The 25756-nt window shown below is 39.3% G+C and overlaps 1 pseudogene; it reads right to left on the bottom strand.

Annotated features, from left to right (window-relative positions):
* Nucleotides 1-14261: 14261 nt before the first annotated feature.
* LOC102834160 lies at nucleotides 14262-24512 on the bottom strand (annotated as a pseudogene).
* Nucleotides 24513-25756: the final 1244 nt, after the last annotated feature.

The raw sequence follows: 25756 nt of genomic DNA, 5'->3' as shown, positions 1-25756 counted from the left end.
GTAGTGAGGTTGGCCCAGGTTCGGACATTGTTTCATTCTGCTGTGCATGTGGTCGCTATGAGTCGGTTGCAACTCGATGGCATCTGACAACAACAACAATTATAAGGAGGAATTTCTCTTCAATACCTACTTCGTTGAGTGTTTTCATCAGGAATGGATGTTGGATTTTGTCAAATGCCTTTTCTGCACCAATCAGTATGATCATGTGATTCTTTTTCTTTAAAAAAAAAAAAAAAATTATATGTTGGATTGTATTGATTATTTTTCTAATAATCTTTAACCATCCTTACATCGCTGGTATGAATCCCACTTGGTTATTATGTATTTTTTTATTGTTGAATTCTATAGGCTAGGAATTTGTTGGGAAATTTTGCATATATGTCATCAGGGATATTGGTCTATGGTTATCTTCTTTAGTGATGTCCTTGATGGTTTTGGTATGAAGAATTTCCTCTCCTCATAAATGTATTGGGGAGTTTTTCATTCTTTTTTATTTTCAAATCATTTTAGTAAAATTATTGTCAATTATTCTCTAAATGTCTGGTAAAATTCACATGTTAAGCCATCTGGGCCTGTGGTTTTTTTGTTGTTGTTTGGATTTTTTAAATGACCTGATCAATTTCTCTTTTTATAATATAGGTCTGTTTTCTACTTCATTCTGTGTTAGTTTAGGTAGGTTGTGTTTTTCTAAATATCTATTCATTTCTCCCAGATTTTCAAGTTTATCAGAGTATAAATCTTCATAGTATTCTGTTACTATTCTTTTTATGTCCATTAGTTCTATTGTGATGTCACCCATATAGTTTCACATGCGTGTTATTTGCACCTTCTCCCTCTTTTTTTTTTTTTTGTTAGATTTGTCAATGGTTTGTCAATTTTATTAATCCTTTCAAAGAACCAGCTTCTTGTCTTTTTTATTCTTTCTATTGTTTTTGTGTTTTCTAATTCATTTATTTCTGCTCTAATCTTTATTATTTTTCTTCTGGTGACTATAGGCTTACTTTGTTCATGTTTTACTAATTGTCACAGGTGTGTTAATGTGTGAATTTTGATTCTTTCTTCTCTTTGGATGTGTGTATTTATTGCTATAAGTTGTCTGTAAGCACTGCTTTTGATGTGTTCTAATGATGTATGTTTTCATTCTCATTTGCTTTATGAAATTTTTTTCTTTTACTTTTTACTTGTTCTATTACCTAGTGGTTTTTAAGCAGGGTGTTATTCAGTTTTCATGCATTTAATTTTGTTTCCTTGATCTTCTAATTGTTGATTACTAGTTTTATAGCATTGTGATCTGAGAAGACAGTTTGAAGTATTTTGATGTTTTTAAATTTATTGAAACTTGCTTTTTGGCCTAATCTGTGCACTAGAAAAGAATGTGCATCATGCTATACTGTTGGGTTGAGTGTTCTGCATGAAACTATGAGGTCTAGTTGATTGATTGTGTTGCTTAATTACTCTCTGTCTTTGTTGAGTTTCTTGCTGGTTGTTCTGTCCTTTTTTAACAATGTTGTATTAAATTAATTTTTAATTTATTTACTACTATTAATGTGAATCCTGGTGTGGTGCTGTGTATTAATGCCCTGGGCTGCAAAGTCGGTTTTAACCACAATTTTGATGGTTCTAGCTCACCAACCACTCCTTGGAAACCCTATACAGGGTTGCTATAGGTCGGAACTGACTCAACAGTATTTAACAACAACAACTATTAATGTAGAGTTATGTTTCTTTAATTTTGTCAGAGTCTGATTTATATATTATGAGGCTCTTTCATTGGGAGTATACATATTTATTACGGTTATGTCCTCTTGTTCAATTACCATTTAACCATGAAATAATGTCTTATGCTGGGTTTTGCTTCAAAGTCTATTGTATCAGAGATTAATATTGCCACCCCAGCACATTTTTTATTGCCATTAGTGTGATACATTCCCCCCCCCCCATCTTTTAGTTTTTAATCTGTGTATGTCTCTTGTAGACTGCATATTGAAGGACCCTGTTTTCTTATCCATCCTGCTACTCTGCCTCTGACTGGTGCATTTAATTCATTAATGTGCAGCATAATTATCGATAGATATGTATTGAGTACAGTCATTTTGTCGTGTATTTTTGTGGTACTGCTGGTTTCTTTGCTCTGAATTTTTTCCTGGGCTGAATTCATTCTTTTTATGCTTTTTCTTGTCAATTTCTTCATAGTTTTAATGTTCACAAAATTTTCATGGGTTTTTCTTTTCTTGATTTGATGTGAAATTGTGTTACATTTCTATGAAATTGCCCTGCAGTTTATTACATTCTTCACCAACTTAAAAGAGTCTGTTTTATGTTGAAATCTATTTGACTTCCTTGCTAGTTGATATTCTGTAACTAGACTTTGGAGTCCTGGAGTGGCGCTATGGGTTAATGCGCTAAACTGCAAAGTTCAACTGCAAGGTTGGTGGTTTAAGCTCACCAGTCACTCCTTGGAAACCCTCTACAGGGTTGCTATGGGTTGGAACCGTCTCAATGGCACAACAACAACAACTATACTTTGCCCTTTTTCTGCTCTGTAGTTGTCTTCACTATGGATTGGTATCTCTAAGTACCTATCTTCAGTCTGATAGTTTTGTTTTACTTTGAATACTTCTAAATCTGGATTGAATTCTGGATGGTCCTGCTTAGTCCAAAAGACTCCCTTTAGTATTTACTATTTTTGTAAAATTGACTTTGTTTTTATATATTTCCTTAATTTATGTTTATCTGAACATGTTTATTTCACTTTCATGTTTGCTGGATAGTTTTGCTAGGTATATAATTCTTGATTTGCAGTTGTTTTCTTTCAGAGTTTTACATGTATTTCCACATTGCCTTCTTGCCTGCATGGTTTCTGCTAAGAAGTCAGAACTTAATCTTATTGGTTTTCCTTTGTAGGTAACATTCTCCCCTCCCCACCAACAGCTTTCAGGATTCTTCCTTGTCTTTGATTTTGAAGAGTTTGATTATGATATGTCTTGGTGGTTTCCCTTTGGGGTTTATCCTGTTTGGGTTTTCTTCAGCTTCTTGAATACTTATCATCTCATCATTTATGACATTAGGGAAATTTTTTCCCATAGCTTACTGACTATCATTTCTGTGAGTTTCTTACTTTTCCTGTTATGGAATTCTGATCACCTGTAGGGTATTCCTCTTCATGTTGTCCCACATGAATCTTAGACTTTCTTCAGATTTTTCCATTCTTTTCTCTGTTCTCTATCCTACTAGTACTGAGAGATTTATCTTCAAACTTGATAATTCTGGCTTCCTTGATTCAGTTCTACTCATTTTCCTTTTCAGTGTATTGTCCAGTTCTGATATATTAGTATTGATTTTCTGGATTACTTTTTGCAGGTTTTGTTTTGTCTCCAATGCTGTATTTGTTTTGTTTGATTGTTCCTGTAGTGCTTTTTTAATTCTTCCTTGTTTTCCTCAACCTTTCTGTGAAACATTTGACGTACCTCATGATCATTCTCCTGAATTCTTTTTCAAGTAGTTCCAGTGTCTCCTATCCTTCAAAAGTTTTTCCTAATTCTTCCTCTGGTTCATTTGTTTGAGCTACTCTGTATTGTTTCTGCATGTGAACAGAAAATTTCTGCTGCTTTTTAGGTATCATGGTGTTGTATTAAGTGATTGTATTAAGTGATTGATGTCTGTGTGTTGGAGTATTCTTAGGCACTCACCAGTTTCCTCCTTGTGGGTGTGATCAGGAGATTACTTCTCTGCTCACAGTTTGTATAGTGCAATTTAAAGTGGATTTAGCTGATATTGGTTGTAATCACTGTTCTGGTGTATAGCAGCTGGTATTGGCTCTTACCCAATTGTTGGGCCTGTAGAGGGTACAGCTATGGCTTTACTGTATGTCCACAGTTGCTGTCTCCTGTCGTGAGATGCAAGAATAAGGGGGAAAAAACAAAGAAACAACCTTTAAAATGAAAAATGCATATCAATAGCTTTCTCTCTGCCAATAAGCAGTATGCTGCACCACCTACTGGACTTTTGCCTTCGCAGCCACCTGGGAAAAGTCAAACGGTGACACTGTATCCAGCAGGCCCACACAGATTACCTGCCTTCTTTCCTTCCTATTTTTAGAACCCCCTTTTTATCTGTACCCCATATAGTCCATTCAACCACCTCTCCTAGTTGACTTTGCAGATTTGGATCAGAGCCTGCCTTAGTGGGGTTGTTGTATATATTCACTCCCTGGGACTCACAACCTCCAAGTGACTCCAACTGTCTGGAAAGTGGGAGGTCCCCTGGAGTTGTACACTGGTTGGAAAAAAATGAGAAAAGTAAAATAAAATTGCCTCTTTGTCTCCATGAGCCACTGGTAGGTTTCTGCAATGCCAATATGTTTTCTCATTTCTGAAGTCATTCACATATATCAAGAATACACAGAAAGAGAGAAAGAGAGAGACAAAGAGGCACCCCAAAGCCAGGGTGGATACATCACTGATAGGCAAGCTTGGGACTACAGGCATCGTGGCCTCTGTAGGCAGCAACTCACTGCCCTGCAATCTTTACTGCATGCCTTCCAACCCGTAATGCACACCTGGGGAGGCCCGGGCCTCTGCTTTATTCAGGGGAGGAGCTTCACACCAAGCTGGGAGGGACTTAGGCAAGGTACAGCTAACATCAGTACTTTTCCAGACATTAAGGTAACTTTACATTGTGCTTTGCTGGTTCGAATCCCAGGCTAGCAACTTGGATTCTCAGGCCCAATTAACATATCTATAGCCCCTGAGCATAGTTTGGGGAAGGTGAGAGATAAAGACAAAAGCTTGGGCGGAGTCCTGCTGCTTTGGCTTCCTGAGCCAGTTGGGGGAAGGTGAGAGTTCTGCAGGAGATGCCCAGGTGAATGGGCTGCACCTGGAAAAGGATTAGGGAGGATGGGTTCTTTGTCTATGGAACAAAGAGCTGTGAAGTAGCTAAGATATTTTTAATTAATCCTTTGGAAAAAGGCTTAACCTTGCAACCTTTAGTCTCTGCTTTAGGAAAATATCACATTTATCTGTGGATTGTCAAAGGCTCCAGTGTATTAATTTAATATATATACCTGAATATTAATATGAAAGCAATTTGCCATTAACTGCCAGTGGCCTCATTTGTTACACTCGGCCCTAGCGGGCCTCGAACCTCTGACTAGTCTTACACAGTCACCAATCATAGTTGGAAAATACCTATATTTTCCAACTATGATTGGTGAAAGAAACTATCCTGGAGATAACATGATAGAATTTTGCAAGACCAATGACTTATTCATTCCTTCAAATTCCTTTTTAACTTTAAAAAAAACTTTCTACTGTAAATTAAGTGAAGGTTTACAGAGCAGATAAGTTTTACATTCAGTAAATCATATACTTTGCTTCATTACAATGATTACAATCCCCTCTAGTATTTACCACTATTTACTTTAACTATTATATGTTTCCTCTGCTAACCTCCATCTTGTTGTATATTGTCTTCTGTGTCACCCATGTTACCATGTATCTACCCTCTAGCCTGTGAATAATTTTCATACCCCATCCCCTGTAACCATCATAGATTGTTTCTTTTATTAAGAAAACCTTTTCTTAACTTTTTACAACATTGGTTCAACAATATTTATCCTTTTGTGATTGACTGATTTCACTCAGCATAATATCCTCTAGGTTCATCCATGTTGTTTGATGTTTTGCAAATTCATCATTATTCTTCAGTGTTGTGTAGTATTCCATTGTGTGAATGTACCAAAGTTTATTTAACATTCTTCTGTTGATGGACATTTAGGCTGTCTCCATCTTTTGTGTGTGCCGCTTAAGGATCAAATATTGAAGGATCCTGTTTTCTTGTTCATCCTGCTTTTTCTGTCTCTTGACCAGTGCATTTAATCCATTTACATTCAGTGTAATTATTGATAGGAATGAGTTGATTGCTATTTTTGCTGTGTGCTATTTTACGGTAGTACTAGTTTCTTGTTCCACACAATTTTCTTCACTGAGCTCATTTTGTTTGTGGATTTTTTTTTTTTTTCATTTTTATATCTTTTCTGTTAACTTTTACTAAAATTTCTGATTTTCCTTTTTTTTGATGTACAGGTATATTAATTTTCAGGGTAAATTATAGATGACACTATAAATTAGTAAATGTTTTCCATATTTAAAACAGTCTGCTTAGATTCAAATCTACTTGACTTTGCAATTTGGAAGTTCTGTATCTATACTATTTCCTCTTTTTTTTTTTGTAGTTAACCTCATTATAATTTGACATCTCTAGTTCTCTATTTTCAGTTTTGTAGATTTGTTTTACTTTCAACAATTTTATATCTGGGTTGAGTGTTAGGTGGTATTGTCAGGTTGTTGTTTCTTGTTGTTTAGTTCTCAGTCCTAAGAACACCCTTTAATATTTCTTGTAAAGTTGGTCTGGTCATTACAAATTCCTTTAATTTTTTTATTTATCAAGAAGTGCCCTAATTCCACTGTTATATTTGAGAGAAAACTTTGTTGCATATATGATTCTTGGTTGACAATTTTTTTCTTTCAGAGCTCTGTATATATCATCGCACTGTCTTCTTGCCTGCATGGTTTATGCTGAGACATCAGAGATTAATCTTATTGATTTTCCTTTATAAGTAACTTTTTGTTTTCCCTAAGCTGCATTCAGGATTCTTTTCTTATCCTTGGTTTTGAAAAGTTTGATTATGATATGGCTTGGTGACTTTCACTGAGGCTCTATATAATTTAGGTTTTGTTCTGCTTCTTGTATACTTATCTTTTCTTCTTTCATCAATGATTTGACCATTTTTTTCTGTGTTTTTCCTCCTGTTCTGGAATTCCAATCACCTGTAAGTTGTTCTTCTTCATGGTGTCCCACATAACTCTTAGGTTTCCTTCAGATTTTTTCATTCTTTTGTCTGATTATTCTTTTGGCATACTAGTATTTAGAGATTTATCTTCAAACTCACTAAGTTGGGCTTCTATTGTTTTGAATCTACTCTTTTGCTATTTCAATGTATTATCCATTTCTGAAATCTTAGAATTAACCTTCTGAATTTCTAATTGCAGGTTTTTTTAATTGTTTTTAAATTTGCATTTATTTTGTCTGTTCATAGTGTTTACCTGAGTTCTTCTAAAATTATTTTTTTCTGTGTTCTCGTTGCTTTCTTTGATCTTTCTGTCAATCTTTTGAAGGTATCTAAACATCATTCTTTTGAATTCTTTTTCATTTATTTCAGTTACCTTTTCTTCCTCAGAAATGTTTTCTGACTGCATCTTGGTCATTTGTTTGAATCATTGTCTCTTGTTTCTTCATATCAGCTAAAATTGTCTGTGGTCTCCAGGACATTTAGGGTTGTCATATTTGTATTTAGTTGATGATAGTGTGTTGATGTGTTCTTATGCTCTCACCAACTGTTTCCTGTGGGTGTAGTTAGAGAATGGAAGCATGTATACTGTTTTTGTTTGCCATTCGTTCACCTCAGTCTAGGGTGGATTTAGCTGGTGTTGGTTGATGTTTATTGTTGATAATGTGGTATAGGAACTTGTATTGGCTCTTGCCCAGTGGGTGGAGTTACAGAGGTTATGGTTGTGGCTTGGTTGTATGGACACCTGTGCTATCTCTTATTGGGTAGAAAGAGAAAACACACACAAAAAAAAACATAATAAATAAACAAGGAGACAACAATGAAAAGAAAAAAGGAAAATAAAAACAAATAGTAGCTGGAAAAAAAACAATATAATAAGTATAAAGACAAAGAGGGTCTGGGAGTAGCATTGTAGAAGAGAAAAATAAGAGAGGAAAGTAAAGGAAGAGATAGAAAAAATACTTAGAAAACCAAGGAGAGAGAAGATGAAAGGAGACAGAGAGAAAGTAGTTAAAAAAAAAAAAAAAAAAAAAAAGGAAAAAAAGACAGGAGAAATGAGAAACACACAAAAAAAGAAGAAAAGACAAAATGAGATAGGATAAAATTCAAGATAATGGCAAAAGAATTAGGAGGAGAAAGGATAAAACAAAGACAATGAAACCAACAAACCAAACTTGAAAACAACGGCAACAATAACAAAACAGTGCAGCTATTGAACCCTAAGAGGAGAAAATTCTGGGGTGCTCCTGCAAACCAAGGAGCTCACAAGGTGAGTGTGTCAGGGATGTAACAGCAGAAGTCCTGTCACTCCATGTATGGAGTTCCTACGGGCCTAGGTGTTATCTATGTTCAGGACACTCAAATCAGAAGTAGTTCATGGAGGCCCTTAATGGAGCTGGTTTTAGTGTCTGTTAAGACCATAGGTCAGCTGGGGACAAAGCGACTGTTTAAATGCTTGCCTGTGGCTCTGCAGGTTCTGTAGGTTTGCAACTGAGCCCTGATGAATTCATGCACAAAAGAGGTGCACCAAAGCAGCACAGCAGTCCCCTGCCTTACATGGATTGGCTCCCAAACACATGACTCTGAACTCCCAGAGACAGCGTCTATGCTGAGGATGTGTGAGTGTGAGTTGACCACCAAGAGAGCATGGAAAAAAAGAAGGAATCACACCTTTCCTGTGACCTGTGTGAATCTGCTCTACCAGGCCACCGTCTGTTGGCCAAGCTGTTCACAAGATGGCTGCGCCTTATCTGGCCTGCTGTTCACAAGTCAGTCTCCTTCGCTTCTCTCGATAGCCCTGCTCAGCTTCTCCTTCCAGAAAGCACTCAATTCACTTATCTAACCTTTTCTCTGAAGTTCAGTGTTTCCTAAATTTCATCTCTGTGTGTTCTCATATCTTTATTGTGAGTGTGGCACTTTGAGCTAATGCATCAGACTGCAAAGTCATTTAAACTGCAAAGTTGGTGGTTCAAATTCACCAACTGCTCCTTGGAAATCCTATACAGGGTTGCTATGGGTAGGAATCAACTCTACGGAACTTAACAACAACAACATCTTTATTGTAGAGGGTTCATGTAGTATTCCTACCTAGTCCTCCATCCTGATGAAAGTCTCAAAAATACCTTTTTAAAACAACATAAAAGATAACAATGCACATGGGCCTCACTAAATGGAATACGCAGAAATCAAATTGATTACATCTGTGGAAAGAGATGGTGAAAACCCTCCCTACCAGCAGCCAAAACCAGGTGAGGGACAGATTGTGGAACAGATCATCAATTGCTCATATGCAAGTTCAGGCTGAAGCTGAAGCAAATAAAAAGTCCATGAGAGCCAAAATTTAACCTTAAACACATGCCACCTGAATTTAGAGACAATCTCAAGAACAGATCTGGTGCACTAGATGCCAATGACCAAAGACCAGAAGAGTTATAGGATAACATCAAGAACATTATGCAGGAAGAAAGCAGATGTCATTAAGAAGACAAGAAAGAATGAATAGACCAAAATGGATATCTTTAACTTTAACTTAGTTTCCAGCATATAGGGGCTAAAAGGAAATGGAAGAAACAAGGAAGTAACGTAGTTACATAGAAATTTCAAAGGTCAGATGGAGAAGACAAAGTCAAGTATTATAAAGAAATGTACAAAGGCTGAGTTAGAAAACTAAAAGGAAAGAACAACCTCAGCATTTCTCAAGCAGAAAGAACTGGAAGAAAAATTCAAGCCTCCGTTTGTAATATTAAAGGATTCTTTGGGCAAAATAATGAATGATGCAGACAGCATCAAGAGAAAATGCAAGGAATACATAGAGTTACTGTACCAAAAAGAAATGGTTGATATTCAACTATTTCAAGAAGTAGCACATGATCAAGAGCCAATGATAATGAAGGAAGAAGTTCAAGGTATACTGAAAGCACTGGCAAAGAAAAAACTCCAGAAATTGACAGAATACAATTTGAAATCATTTAACGAACTGAAGAAGCATTGGAGGCACTCACTCATCTACGCCAAGAAATTTGGAAGACAGCTACTGATTAGAAGAGTTCCATATTTGTGTCCGTTCCAAAGACAGGTGACCCAACAGAATGTAGAAATCACATGACAATATCATCGATATCACATATCAGTAAAGTTTTGCTGAAGGTAATTTAAAAATGGCTGCAACCGTACATTGACAGGGAACTGCCAGAGGTTCAAGATGTAAAATGAGGGATACCATTGCTGATGTCAGATAGATCTTTGGCTAAAAGTAGAGAATACCAGAAAGATGTTTACCTGTGTTTTATTGACTATGCAAAAGCTTTTGACTGTGTAGATCATGACGAGCTATGGACAACAATGAAAAGACTGGAAATTCCAGAACACTTCATTGTGCTTATGAGGGACCTATACACAGACCAAGAAGAAGTTGCTCAAACAGAACAAGATGACATTCAATGGTTTAAAATCAGGGTTGTATCTTCTCAGTATACTTATTCAATCTGTATGCTGAGCAAATAATCTTGGAACCATGGCTATAAGAACAATGCATCAGGATTGGAAGAAGGCTCATTAACCACATGTGATAAGGATGACACAAACTTGCTTGCTGGAAGTGAATAAGACTTGAAATACTCACTGATGAAGATCAAAGACTTAATTATGTATTGCACCTCAGTGTAAAGAAAACAAAAATCCTCACAACTGGAAGACTAAATAACATCCTGATTAATGGAAAAAAGATTGAAGTTGTCAAAGACTATTTTTCTCTTAGATCCACAATCAGCAATCATGGAAGCAGCAATCAAGAAATTAAATGACATTTTACATTTGGAAAATCTGTTTCAAACGATGTCTTTAAAGTATTCAAGAGCAAAAATATCATTCTGAGAACTAAATTGTTCCTGAATCAAGTCATGGTATTTTTTTTTTCTTTTCTTTTGAAAACTTTATTATGAATTGAGTGAAGGTTTACACAATAGATCATCAGTTGTTGTTTTAAAATGTTTTATTGTGAATTATGTGATAGTTTACATGGGAGAACATTAGTTTTACATTCATCCTATCATATATCATTTCATTGCTATGGTTACAGTCCCCTCCCAAGTCATGGTATATTTAATTACCTCATATGCATGTGAAAGTTGAACAATGTATAAGGAAGCCCATAGAAAACAAGATGCATTTCAATGATTGTGTTAGCGAAGAATATTGAAAGTACTATCAACTGTTAGAAGAACAAACAAATCTATCTTGAGAAGCACAGCCAGAAGTATAGCTCCTTAGAAGACAGGATGGGAAGAGTTCATCTTTCATTCTTTGGACATATTATCAGGAGGGTATAGTCTTTTAAGGACATCATGCTTGAAAAAGTGGAACATCAGCAAAAAAGAGAAAGACCTCCAACAAGACGGATTAACAACAGTGGCAGCAGCAGTAGGCCTAAACATAGCAGGATCAGGTAGTTTTTAATTCTATTGTACATAGGGTTGTTATGAATCAGAACCAGCTCAACAGCACCTAACAACAACATCAGAAATAAATTGGGTGTAGTACACCTGATTCCCAATCCCAGGCAGAGCAGAGACTGCACAGGAGGGGTTGTCATTGGCCACTGGGCATGCAAGTGTTCAGGTTGGCCATGCGCCCAGCCACCAGGAAGGTAAGAGAAACAAGGGAGAACTGTACCCTCCTGGCTGCCAACCTCTGGCACGTGTCCTGTGCTATCAGGCTGCTGTGTTGATTGATGGTTGTTAAATGTCATGGAGTCAGTTCTGATTCATAGAGACCCTGAATAGGGTTTCTAAGGAGTGACTGATGGATTTGAACTGCCAACCTTGTAATTAGAAGTCATGTGCTTGTCCTACAGTGCCTTCAGCTGCCTGCAAAAGCTCAAGATGGCCCCGCCTTTCCAGGCCTGCCAATAGTATACCTGACTAGCTCCTCTCTCAACATTTCTCCTCAGCTTCCTCTCCCAGTCAACACTCAACACACTTCTCTATCCTTTCCTTTGAAGCTCATGGTTTCAGGATCACCAATTGTATCACCATTTCATTTGGTCTCCCATGTCCTTGTTGCAGAGGGTAGGCATTGGTGGTTTAATGGTAGAACTCCTGCCTCCCACCTGGGAGACCTAAGTTTAGTTCCCAGCCAGTGTGCCTCATACATAACCACCAACTGTCACTGGAGGCTTGTGGGCTGCTATGATGTTGAACAGGTTTCCGCATAATTTCCAGACTAAGATGAGCTAGGAAGAAAGGCCCAGTAGTCTTCTGAAAATATTCCAATGTAAACCCTATCTATCATAATGGTCCAATCCCAAGTCAATTGTGGGAATGGTACAGGGCTAGGCAGTGTTCATAGGGTCTCTAAATTGAAGACAGCTAACAGCAACACAGGAAATATATAACAATCAATTACCAGATATCGTGTTCATCCAGCCACTCAATAAAGTTGAAAGGGAAAACAAACCCCCGCGTTGCTCATCAACCATACCACACACCAGACGGCCCGTCTAGAGACTTTTATTCAGGGTGAGGAAGGTGACCTCTGCCGGAGAGAGAAGACAGGAGGCAGAAGAGAAGAGAGAGGAAGAAGAGAAAATCTACAGGAAGGGAGTGGTCTTATATAGGTTCAACAGGAAGGGAGTGGTCATTGCTGGGGTGATTTAGCTCTGGCCTATCAAAAGCCATTGTTGCCCTTTAAACTATGCACCTTGTAGCTTAGGGTGGGGAAACAGACAAAATGGAATTGAAGGGAGGGGAGAGGGAAGAACCCGGAAGGTACAGCCTAAAATGGCCAACCTAATATTGTAACGTTTCTCCCTCTTTGTTTAAACAAGAAAAATGAATGGCCGTCTCTATGATCCATGCTCATGGGTCATTTTTCTGTAGCTACTTCCTGCTGGTATTGGGGCAACAAGGCTGTTTTTGGTCTTTGGGCTTGAACCATGGTCGGCGATGGCTTTGTCATTGTTGGTGGTGTTGTAACCAGGTCAGAAGCTGGACTAAGGTTGGTCCCGCAGTCTTAGGTTTTCAGCTTGTAACAACTGGGTACCAACTTGCTGGGAAGTTTGGGTATGTGGCTAACCTGCAATTGAACAAAATGAAGAACACAAAGGCCAACTGCCAGTAAAGTGAGGATAACCAATAGTGGGGTTAGAAAGGGAAGCAGGGAATTTAATAGAGGATTATGGAACCAACTAGCAAAACCTCCATTAATGGGAAATGCTTGCAGTTCCAGTGGCTATGCCTGTCCGAATACCTAGTGCTGCCATTAGGGGTAGGACTGCTACTTGGATTGCCCTCTTTTTCCGAAGCCATGCTGAGTGTTATAGTTAGGAGGGGGTGATGGTTCGAGTCCTCCAGCAGAGCTTGGAAGGGTTTAACCCTTGAGACATGGAACCAGCTCAAGAGACCCTCTAACTTAACTGTTGTAAGGGTGGTTGTGGATCAGTCCACTTGGGTTTCAAGGGTTCTTTTGGGAGGCTCAGAGGGGCAATTAGGACTATGTCTCCTGATTGGTAGGAGCAAGCTAATGAGGGAAAAGGTGAGGATAAAAGTGAGTCAGCATGTTGCCATAATAAAGTTCTTAAGTAATTTAAACAGCTTACTAAAAGAGATGGTGGAAGGGCAGATGCTTTAGGTTTTAGTCCTGGAGGTAGGAAAGGGCATCCATACATTTGTTCAAAAGGAGAAATTTGGAGAGGTGCTTTAGGCAAAGATCTGAGGCATAACAAGGCTAAGGGGAGAAGCGAGACCCAGTCAGCATGAAGTTCTAGGGTTAATTTAGTAAGAACAGCTTTGATTGACCTGTTGGTTCTCTCCACCTTCCCTGATGATTGAGGGTAAAAGGGGATGAGGAGGTGCCAGGAAATTCCCAATAATTTAGCCAGTCCTTGAGTTATGTGGGAAGTGAATTCTGGGCCGTTGCCTGACTGGAGGGAAGTTGGGAGCCCAAAGTGGGGAATAATTTCCTTGAAAAGGAAAGCAGAGACTGTGGAGGCTCGCTTGTTTGTGGTAGGAAAAGCTCCACTTTCAGATACAATGGCATAGCCTGCCCACTTGATTTTATCTTGGGAGAAAGAACTACCATCAGTATACCAAACTAGGTCGGGGGAGGAAAGAGGTCCTTCCTGGATGTGTGAGTCATGTGGCAAGAAAACTTCTAAGGCTTCTAAGCAATTGTGAATCGGTTCCTGGTCTGGCACAGGGAGTAGGGTGGAAGGATCAATAACCTTCAATAGTAAAAGGCAAAAGGAAGATGTTGGAGTGCTGGAAAGGCCCTGAAAATCAAACTTGAGGGAGGTGCCAAGCTTAGATAAGATGTCCCACCCTAATAAAGGTATAGGGCAAGAGGGAAGGACTAAGAAGGAATGTAAAAATTCAAAATTGCCAATTTTGCATAAAAGGAGGGGAGTTTGCCAAGGGCGTCATTCTTGACCTTCTGTCCCAACAATAGAGGTCCCGCACAGGGAGGTGGGTCCCCAGAATTCCTGCAATGCAGAAAAACTAGCACCAGTATCGAGTATAAAGGCGATCATCCTACCTGCCACGGTGAAAGTTACCCTGGGCTCCTGGGCGGTGATCCGCGTTGGGCCAGACAGGCCAGGGCCTCCTCATAGGTCTTCTGCCGCTAGACCAATAAGGTTGCTTGAAGGGATGGGGGGGCGGCGACCAGATGGTGGGTAGATGCCAAGGGGCAGTCAAAACCCCAATGTCTCTTCTGCTTGCATTTGGGGCAGGGCCTGGTGGGAGGTTTGGGATTTGGGCATTCTTTGGCCCAATGTCCACCCTGGTTGCACTAGAAGCAGGGTCCCAGAGGCTTTGCAGGTTTCCCACTTACATGTGGTGGCAAGGTGGGGTTGATGGCCTGAGCTAATAACTGGTACTTTTTTACAGCCCTTGCGTCATCTCGGCCATTGTAGGCTTTAAACGCAACGGCGAGAGCCTCTTCTTGAGGGGTTAGGGGACCCTCTTAAGTTTTATTTTGATGTCAGGGTAGCTCTAACAGAAAAAGTGCATCATAATTAACACTTGGCCATTGGCAGAGTCCGGATCTAGATTAGTATATTGCCACAGGCCATCAGTGAGCCTCTGGAGAAATGTGGAAGGATTTTCGTTCTTGTCTTGGATGATTTCATTAAGTTTGTCATAACTGCTTTCATGGCTGCCTTGCACAGCCCATGAAGTATACAATTAATATACATATTTTGGTTGACAATACCTGCCTGGGTGTTATAATTCCACCCGGGGTCCCGGTCAGGGACAGCTTCCGCTCCTGCTGGGTGATTGTTATTGGTGAGGTGTTCCTGGTCTGCATGAGCACGGGCCTGTTCCAGCACTCGCCTACCCTCCTCAGGGGTTAAAGAGTTAGTTAAAACAACAAAAATATCATGATAAGTTAGTTGGTAAGACTGCATTAGAAATTGAAACTGCTTAATGAAAGTTACAGAATTTGAGGTAAAAGACCCAAGTCTGGATTGAATTAAAACTAACTCTGCCATTGGAAAAGGGGTATGACTCGGACAATTCCTTCTGCCCCAACCACTTCCCACAAGGATGCTATTATATGACTGGACTGAGAAAACTCAGGGTCCATTAACTTTTGAGATTTGGAATGAGTACAAGGCGGGGTAGGTGCATATGGAGGGGAAGCGGTGGGAGAAGAAGAAGAGGATGGTAAGGGGAGTTCCTGGGGACCTGGAGAAGGTGAGAGAGGGACCAAAGCAGGGGTGGGGGGTTGGAGGGGTGGAGGTGCATTTGGGGATGGAGTCAAGAGGACAAGCAATGGAACAAAGAGAAGGTTGAAGGTAGGAAAAGCCCTGAATATATGGGATCTCTGACCATTTTCCCTGGCGCTCACAAAGTTATATAGGTCTTGGATTGGACCTGATTTGAATGAGCCTTTGGGCGGCTAGGTATTTTGGTTGTCTAATTTGTATTGAGGCCAAGTTTGAGTAGGCGTATCAAGGTCTAAGTCCTCAAGGTTTCGGAGCAAACACCCTAAGGGGACTCTTGAGGTTCCCACCTCAGACCCAGTCTGAGGTGTGGGGACCCAAGCTCCCAATGGAGGTGTTGGGCGGGGGTGGAATGGACAAGTCCTGGACTTGTTCCGGTGAGTTCCAAATTCATAATAGTCTGCTGGTATGGAGGACCCGGAACCCATAGCAACCAGGAATAAGACAGCAAACAGTGCCTGGAACCTAAGACGTCTCTTGAGGTTCAGACAGTGCTTGCACCTCAGACCCGGTCTGAGGTATGGGGACCCAGGCTCCCAGTGGAGGCATCCCTGCCACAAGGAGGGGGTCTGTAACAGAGGTGCACCACACTCTGAGGTGTCCCTCCAGCGGGCGGGGGGCTGAACGGACAAGTCCCGGACTTGTTCCAGTGAGTTCCAAACTCACTATGGGAGGCAAAGAACCTGGTGCCCAGTCTGTGTCCCAGAGGAGTTTTATGTCCTGGTTACCGGGGTCCAAATCTCCATACCCAGGGCAGCCACAAAAGGGGACTTACCTAAGCCAGAGGGCTTAAGAATTAACTCCTGCCCGTGATGAGTGCTGAGAAGGCATCAGGGAAGATGATCGCAGGTGCTGGGAGGACATGTTGAAATGAGCGGTTTAGAGCGCTGGGAGAATTGGGGTCTGGGCCTTCCGATGTTAAATCAGGGGCCTCAACCATCCCACTTCTGACACCAATGAAAGGAAAAACAAACCCTGGCATCGCTCATCAACCATACCGCACACCAGACGGCCCATCTAGAGACTTTTATTCAGGGTGAGGAAGGTGACCTCTGCCGTAGAGAGAAGGCAGGAGGCAGAAGAGAAGAGAGAGGAAGAAGAGAAAATCAACAGGAAGGGAGTGATCTTATATAGGTTCAACAGGAAGGGAGTGGTCATTGCTGGGGTGATTTAGCTCTGGCCTATCAAAAGCCATATTGCCCTTTAAACTATGCACCTTGTAGCTTAGGGCAGGGAAACAGACAAAATGGAATTGAAGAGAGGGGAGAGGGAAGAACCCGGAAGGTACAGCCTAAAATGGCGAACCTGATATTGTAACAAAATTGGTATTCATGGATCATGTACTGTGTGTTAGGTACTGTGCTGGGTGGTGTGAAGAGTTGGGATTATTTCATACTAGGTGTGGAGATTTAGGATAAGCACCAGACCGCAACGTGATTTGAACTGCAATGTTGGTGGTTCAAACTCACCAACCATTCTTTGGAAACCCTGTACAGGGTCGCCATGAGCTGGAACTGACTCAACAGCATTTGGCAACAAGCAACAAAGGAATACCTAGACACAAACATCACCCCTGCCAATATGCACACAAATTCCCTGGTGCTTTACATTATCATTTAGCTCTTTGACTAGTTGTTTTTCATCTGTCAACAGCTTTAGCCATATCCAAACCATTTTCTGTGCAGTTGCCCAATCTGTGGTAGAAACATAAAAGAAAAAAAGAGTATGAAAAATTAAATTTAAACTCTGAACTCCAAAAAGTCAGCTAAGAATAAAAAACATTTTCCATATTAATCAATAGTGTAGAAAAGGATGCCTTTAGAGCATGAAGTCACATATACAAATTATATAAATGTCTGGAACACATATTCTATATTAAAAACAAGGGCCCTTTCTTTGACACAACAGAGGCCGTGAAGCAGAGGATGAAGTAAAGACTAGGATGATTTTTCTCAGAAAAGAATTTGAGGATGCTTTCCCCCAGACACATCCCCAAACCAACATTTAGCAATATCCATAAGGTTTAAAGACAGTGTAAGACCCCTCTACGCACCAAACCAACCAACCAACCAACCAATCAAAAAGCACTCCTATATAATTACAAAGTCCTGGTGTGGGGCTGTGGGATAAGCAGTGGACTGTAAGGTCAGTTTGAACCACAAGGTCGGCAGTTCAAACTCACCAGCCACTCCTTGGAAACCTTATACAGGGTTGCTATGAGTAGGAACCTACTCAATAACACTTAGCAACAGCAACAACATATTATTATCATACCAAGTAATAAAAAACAAACAAACAAACAAAAACAAGTTAGAAGTCTTTTCCTTGAGAGAAAAATGTTAAAACTTCGACAAATGATAACCAAAAAAAAAAAAAAATCTCTTTTGATTCCTTTAATATCTCACCTGCTATCAAATGAATGAGTCTACTTCTGATGTTTCCTGTATTATTATTATCATTATTATTTAGATCCCTAGGTGACACAAACAGTACTTTACTACTAGCCTCAAGACTGGTTATTCAAATCCACCCAGTGCTTCTATAAGAAAAAGTCTGACAATTTGCTTCCATAAAAATTACTTTCTGCCCTGAACACAAGGGGTCTCCATGAGTTGGAATCGACTTGACAGTAACAGATTTGGGTTGCTCTGTGTGTGTGTGTTAATTTTTTAGCAATCGTTTGAGATAACATAGGAATCAAATTAAGCAGGAGTCTTGGGGAGCAATGCCCACTCTCTGTAGTGACTGAACCCGGTCCTCCCATTGCTCAGATGACTTAAGAGAGTTGTATGAGGATTAGTTGACCAGTATTGCCTAGGATATGGGCTATTCTTGCCCTTGTTGAGCTAATTTGAATTATACCTGCTGTATTCACATCCTTCAGTCTCTACAGAGCAGTGAGAATGTATGCTGATGAGGACAATGCAAAGCTCTCCACTAGATTTTCAGTTTCTATAAAAAGCCTAATTTCTCATTAATCAGCTGATTTCTTTTACATTCTCAGCAAGTCGTGACCCTTGGTTTATTTGCATAGCTTGGGCAATGTCTTTCCCTTTCTTCCTGTGGGTTTGCGTCATACAATTTATCCACATTTGAAAATTCTAATTATGGATCAAAAGTTTTAAAATATTGATGTGATTTGACTCCGCTCAACTTCTAGAATTCTCAAATATGCAAAATAATGTAAAAATGCTTGGATTGCTTTCAGTCTCAAAGATACTTACCACATTGCTGTTTATGATTCAACAATATCGAAACTGTCTAAATAGCTAATTCCTTCAGTCACTGCTCATTAAAAGCCTGCTATGTGCCCAGAATTATGGAATGCACAGAATTATAGTATCTGAGCATAATTATGTGTCAATTTTAGTGTGTGGCTAAATGACAAAAAGCAATTACAAAAAAGTATGCAAAATAATAAAAAGAAAAGAAAATGAAAAACACCTTAAGAGAATACATTCATATAACCAAGATTGAATCAGACTTGTGCTTGATTTCTCTTGCTACTTTCATATTTTTCAATGCTCATTACTGTATATTACTTTTATAAAGAGAATGAAGAATGCTCACACAATCATGGGACTATATTCTATTTGTAGAATGAACAAAATCTATTAAAAGTAAACAAGTTGATAAAAATAAAACAAAAACATATGATGGTGATATGCCAAAGGAACACAGGAACCAAGTGTAAGAAAGAGCTCTCAATGGCCAAAACTGGAGTAAGTTGAGCACTAGATAAATAAAATAATGCTGGGTTACAATACAAAATGCAAAATAAATGTCTATGAGACCATACTGAACCAAATAAATGATTGCTTGAATAAATAAACGGGAAGAAGAGATAAATATTCCATGCATAAGAATTAAGGAGAGGGAACATAATTTACTACTCCTAAGGGTGATTGCTCACTGTGACTTTCTTCAAAATGGGATCATAAAAGAGTAACTTTGCAGTGTACCTTAGCCAGAAGAACAAAGTCAATGTAATGATTGTTAATGGTATGTACCCTTGACATTATGTGATGGAAATGACACTTTGCCCCTGTGGTCTTCCTCCCAAAAATCTATAGCCCCATTCTAATCATGACAATAACATCAGACAAATTCCAACAGAGGGGCTTCTTACAAGATACCTCAATAGAACAACTCAAAACTGTCAGGGACATCATAAATAAAATCTAGGAAACCGTCACACCCAAGAAGGCACAAGGAGACATGATAGCTAACTGTAATGTAGTCTTGGATGTTGATGTTGTTGTTAGGTGCCATCAGGTTGGTACCGACTCATAGGGACCCTATGCACAACAAAACAAAACACTGGCTGGTCCTGGGCCAAACTCATAATTGTTGCCATGCTTGACCTATTGATGCTGCCACATTGATAATTCATCTTGCTGGGGCTCTTCCTCTTTTTCTCTGACCCTCCACCTTACCAAACATGATATCCTTCTCCAGCAACTGGTCCATCTTGATAATAAGTCGAGATTATAAGAGATGAAATTTGGCCAGCCTGGCCTCCAAGACACACTCTGGTTGCACTTATTCCAATACAGATCTTGCCAGGAGCCAGCCCCAGCAAATTTATTTCAAGGGTTTTTTCCAAAGGCAGGTGCGAAGTCAGCGATAAGAATTACACGGAATCAATAAATCGTAATGAATTAAAAAATCTTCTTATTACATGCTTTGTTCTTCTCTCATTCTTTACTCCCCTGCTCTCCTGCTCATCTCTTCTGCTTCTTTTCTCCCTTCCCCTGCTCCTGTTTCCATTCCCCTCCTGCTTTTTTAATCCCCTTCCATTTCTTTACTCCTCCCTCTCCTGCTTTTTCTCTCTATTCTTCTTCTTACATGCTTTATTATCCTTCCACTTATTCCTTCTCCTTCTCCTCTCCTGCTTTATTCTTCTGCCATTATTTTTCCTTCTCCACTACTCCCTTCCTTCTCTACATTCCTTCTTCTTTACCTTCCTTCTTCCACATTCCTCCTTACACTACTCCCCTCCTTCTACATTACTCCTTACACTCCTTCTTACACTCCTTCTACATACCTCCCTTACCTTCCTTCTTCTTCACTCCTCCTTCTTATTCTTCTTCTCTACATTACTTCTTTCACTCCTCCTCACTTCTTCTCTCCTATTCTATCCTACAACCCCCTTATATACCGTTACAAAAAACATTGCATTCATAGTAATCAATGTCTTCAAAATACAATCTATTCTGAGGCCCTTTCTTCATGGTTTATGACTCTTAGATTTACAACAGAGATGAAAAGTTACAGCAAAGAGACATTATCTCAAGGCATACAAGACATTCTGGTGCCTTGAAACATTTTAAACATTTGTTCATACATAAATCTATTCTTTTCTCTGAGAAGCAAGTTAACCTTCACATATATTTCTTAATCTCTATCTACTGAGTCTTGTTAATTTTAGTTGTTAGGTGCAATTAACTCTCCATTAACTTCTTCCATACATTATCTGTTTATAGCCTACAAAAACATCACCTATCAGAACTTTTTAAAAACTGAGGCTATGAAAAACAATTTCCCTATTTTACTGATCATTAATTTAAGAACGTCTAAGTCAGACTTTTTATTTAGTATCTATATATACCCATAGTCTTTATCTATAGTCTAATTGTTTTTAGGAATTCTTGTACCCACAGTCCTTATTTATGGTCTAGTTGCTTTTAGGGATTCTTTATTGCCTTAAACTAAGGCTACAAGGAAGAATGTTTATAATCACTAAGCCTAAGCTGGTAGTAATTCAATTGACAAATCCTGTCTCCTAGTAGTCTTAAGAACATTGTTAATATAAGTATTAAAACTATCTATGATTACAAGTAGTGTAAATGTAGCTAGTATATGGCTTCTAACTTTTAATAAAAATATACTAAAGTGTAGGAGAGTCAAATCCAAAGTAAAGGGATACTAATAAAATCATGAATAAATTGGAGAATGATTCAACAAGAGAAAATTTAACTAGGGCTCTGTTGTTGTTGTTGTTGTTGTTGTTGTTGTTGTTATGTGCCGTCGAGTCGGTTCCGACCCATAGAGAGCCTGTACAGGGTTTCTGAGGGTGTAAATCCTTACGGGAGTAGAAATCCTCATCTTTCTCCAGCGGAGCAGCTGGTAGTTTCAAACCGCTGACCTTTAGGTTCGCAGCCCAATTCGTAACCACTACGCTACCAGAGCTCCTTAACTAGGGGTCTGTGCATAAAAATAATTCTTTGTGGCTTTGCCATCCAAAGAAAAATAATTCATTGTTGCTCTGCAAAAACAATGAATTCTTCTATGCCCAGGTTTCCCCATGTCTCATTTATTTATTTTAATTCCTTGATTAATATGTCTCAATTTATTCATTTTAATTCCTTATTAATAAAATTCCATATTATTATTATGGCCCCTGCCAAGATCTGTTGGTTCTTTTGGCAGCCCATGGCACTTTCAGTATTCTCCTCCAACACCATAACTCAAATGCATCAATTCTTCTACAGTCTTCCTTATTTACTGTCCAGCTTTTGCATGCTTATGAGGTTATTGAAAATACTATGGCTTGGGTCAGGCGCACCTTAGTCCTCAAGCTGACATCTTTGCTCTTCAACATTTTAAAAGGGTCTTGTGCAGCAGATTTGCCTAATGCAATATGTCCTTTGATTTCTTGACTGCTGCTTCCATGAATGTTGATAGTTGATCCAAGAAGAATGAAGTCCTTGACAACTTCAATCTTTTCTCCATTGATAAGAATGTTGTTTATTGGTCCAGTGGTGAGAATTTTTGTTTTCTTTACATTGAGATGCAATCCATAGTGAAGACTGTGGTGTTTGATGTTCATCAGTAAGTATTTTAAGCCCTTTTCACTTTCAGCAAGCAAGGTTATATCATCTGCATATCATAGGTTATTAATGAGTCTTCCTCCAATTCTAATGCCATGTTTTTCTTCATATAACCCAGCTTCTTGGATTCTTTGCTCAGCATACAGGTTGAATAAGTATGGTGAAAGAATACAACCCTGTCACACACCTTTCTTAATTTTGTACCATTCAGCCAGTGTTCGAAAAACTGCCTCTTGGTCCATTTACAGATTCCTCATGAGCACAATTAAGTGTTCTGGAATACTCATACTTCTCAATGTTGTCCATATCTTGTCATGACCCACACAATTGAAAGCCTTTGTGTAGTCAATAAAGCACAGGTAAACATCTTTCTGGTATTCTCTGCTTTCAGCCAAGATCCATTGGTCATCAGCAATGATATCCCTTGTTTCATGTCCTCTTCTGAATCCGGCTTGAACCTCAGAAAGTTCTCTGTCAATGTATACTTGCAGCCATTTCTGTATTACCTTTAGTAAAACTTTACTCAAAGATATTGTCTGATGATTTCCACATTCCATGGGTCACCTCTCTTTGGAATGGGCACAGACATGAATCTCTTCCAATAAGTTGGCCAGATAATTGTCTTGCAAATTTCTTGGCATAGATGAGTGAGTGCCTCCAGTGCCACCAATTTCAGTTTATATTCCATCAATTCCTGGTGCCTTGTTCTTTGCCAATTCCTTCAATGCACCTTGGACTCCTTCCTTCATTGGCTCTTGATCTTATGCTACCTCTTGAAATGGTTGAACATCAACCATTTCCTTTTGGTACACTGACTCTGTATATTCCTTCCATCTTCTTTAAGAACAAAAAACAAAACTCAAAAAAGCATTATTTAATTTTAAAAAGTATTTAGCACACTAAAACAAGGCAACATTTATTTTTTTTCTCCTCTTCAGGGATGGGATCTGTTGGTGGCTCCTCCACAGTTGCACTGTTGCTCTCTGAGCCAATGCCACTGGTCCCTTCCTCTGCCATACTGTCAACCCATTCCCACCCACTCTCCTTATCCTCAGGAGTTGACATGCCTTCTTTACCATTCTGCTGGCTTTCTGTCATTTCCTCAAGGTGGGTCTCCTCTGTCTCCATTGGAATGTTCTCATCTTCCTTCTTTTCTTCCATTTTATGAGATGCTTGCTCTTCCTCAGGAACATTCAACTTGCTCTGCGGCTTCTTTCTCCCTTTCTTCCTGCCTTTTGCTGACCTGTTCCTCTGCCTGTGCAATTTCAGCCACAATTTTCTCTATGTCCTCTTCTACCTTCAAACTGTGCAGGCTTTTAAGTTCGTTGTTAAGTGAGTCTGTGCTTTCCAGGAGTTTCCTTTTCTTTTCCTGGTGCAGCTCCTCTACTTGAAGAAGTTCAGCTTCTAGCTTTTGCTATGAATCATTAAGGACTGGACCTGTCGTTTGAGGATCTGCATTCTACCTGTTGTGACAACTGACCATCTGGTACCACACTCTCACTAAGGATCTCACTGATGAGGTGGTGGTTTCTCTAGACACGGGCGGTGGCTGTATGCTTCATTGAAAAGCCAGCATCATAATCATCTGGATCTTCAGCATGCTGAATGTTCATGTAAGGTTCTCCTTTCTCTATGCAAGACTGTCTCTGTTGACTTTCTTCCTTTAAAGCAGCTTCTGCTCAACTTTTTGCATTTATGTAAAAGGTATGTGAGGGAATTATGATAGGCCTTCATAGACTCATTGTATTCTATCTTCTCTGCTTCATATTCGTTCAAATATTTCTGTTATTCATCAGTGAGATCTTACCACATGCCACCAATAATCTTGCCAATCTCCCACAACTTTAGGTCAGGGTTGGAAGCCTTAACTTGGTCCCAGACTCTACAATGTGTACCTCAGGTAGGGCATCAATGGCTTATCTGGTGGCTCTGGGAGTTTTGGAATCTTAATACCAACAGTACCTGCTTTGGTGCCCAGATTCCCTCCTAGCCTGTAGCTGTTGTAGGCGAGATGACTGTATGGATTTTATCTTACAAATCCTGGTGTGCTGGGCATTTGTGTTGCAGGAGCTGGGGTGGAAGGTTGAGCAAAAGATGGTCTTTTTGACATTTTGGAAGATTTATGTTCTCAATTCCTTAAGAATGAATCTCAGACACCGCAGGCAAATAGAGACATCTTCCATAGTCTTCTGATGCTTTCTGATCTGAATGATCTGATCAGTCAATCATTTGCCCAGAGAAATCCTTCAATAATGAAAGCCAAGGCTTAAAATTTTCCTTCAGTTCCTCCAGCTTGAGAAATGCTGAGCGTGTTCTTCCCTTTTGGTTTTCTGATTCCAGATCTTTGCACATTTTGTTGTAATATTTGACTTTGTCTTCTCGAGTTGACCTTTGAAATTTTCTGTTCAGTTCCTGTACTTCCTCATTTCTTCCATTTGCTTTAGCATCTCTGTGCTGCAGAGCAAATTTCAGTGTCTCTTCTGACATCCATTTTTATCTTTTCCTTTTTTCGTGTCTTCTGAAGAAACACTGCCAGATATAGTGCTGGAAAATGAGCCCCTCAGGTTGGAGGGCACTCAAAATGCACTGGGGAAGAGCTGCCGCCTCAAAGTAGAGTTGACCATGATGATGCAAATGGAATAAAGCCTGTGGGAGTAAAGCCCGCAGGACCTTCATTTGCTGATGGGGCACAACAGCTGTAAACATCCATTAAAAATCGGAACATGGAATGTATGAAGTATGAATCTAGGAACATTTGAAATTGTCAAAAATGAAATGGAATGCAAAAACATTGATATCTTAAGCATTAGTGAGCTGAAACAGACTTGTATTGGCCATTTTGAATCTGACAACCACATGGTTTACTATACCAGGAATGACAAATTGAAGAGGAATGATGTTGCTATTCATGTCAAAAAGAACATATCAAAATCAGTCATGAGGTACAACACTGTCATATCCATGTACATGCAGGAAAATTCAGTTAATACCACTATTATTGAAATTTACACACCAACAACTAAAGCCAGTGAAGATGAAATAGAAGAATTCTACCAACTTCTTCAATCTGAAATTGATTATACATGCAATCAAGATGTGTTGCTCATTACTGGTGATTGGAATGCAAAAGTTGGGAGCAAAGAGGAAGGATCGGTAGTTGGAAAACATGGCCTTGGTGATAGAAATGATGCTGGAGATCACATTATAGAATTCTGCAAAACCAATGATTTGTTCATTTCAAATACCTTCTTTAGACAGCATAAGAGATGATTGTATACATGGATCTTACCAGATGGAATACACAGAAATCAAATTGACTACATCTGTGTAAAGAGACGGTGGAAAAACTCAATA

Source organism: Chrysochloris asiatica, unplaced genomic scaffold (genome assembly GCF_000296735.1).
Source record: "Chrysochloris asiatica unplaced genomic scaffold, ChrAsi1.0 scaffold00458, whole genome shotgun sequence".
In the NCBI taxonomy this organism is placed as follows: Eukaryota; Metazoa; Chordata; class Mammalia; order Afrosoricida; family Chrysochloridae; genus Chrysochloris; species Chrysochloris asiatica.
This window is presented reverse-complemented; position numbering and strand designations above follow the sequence as displayed.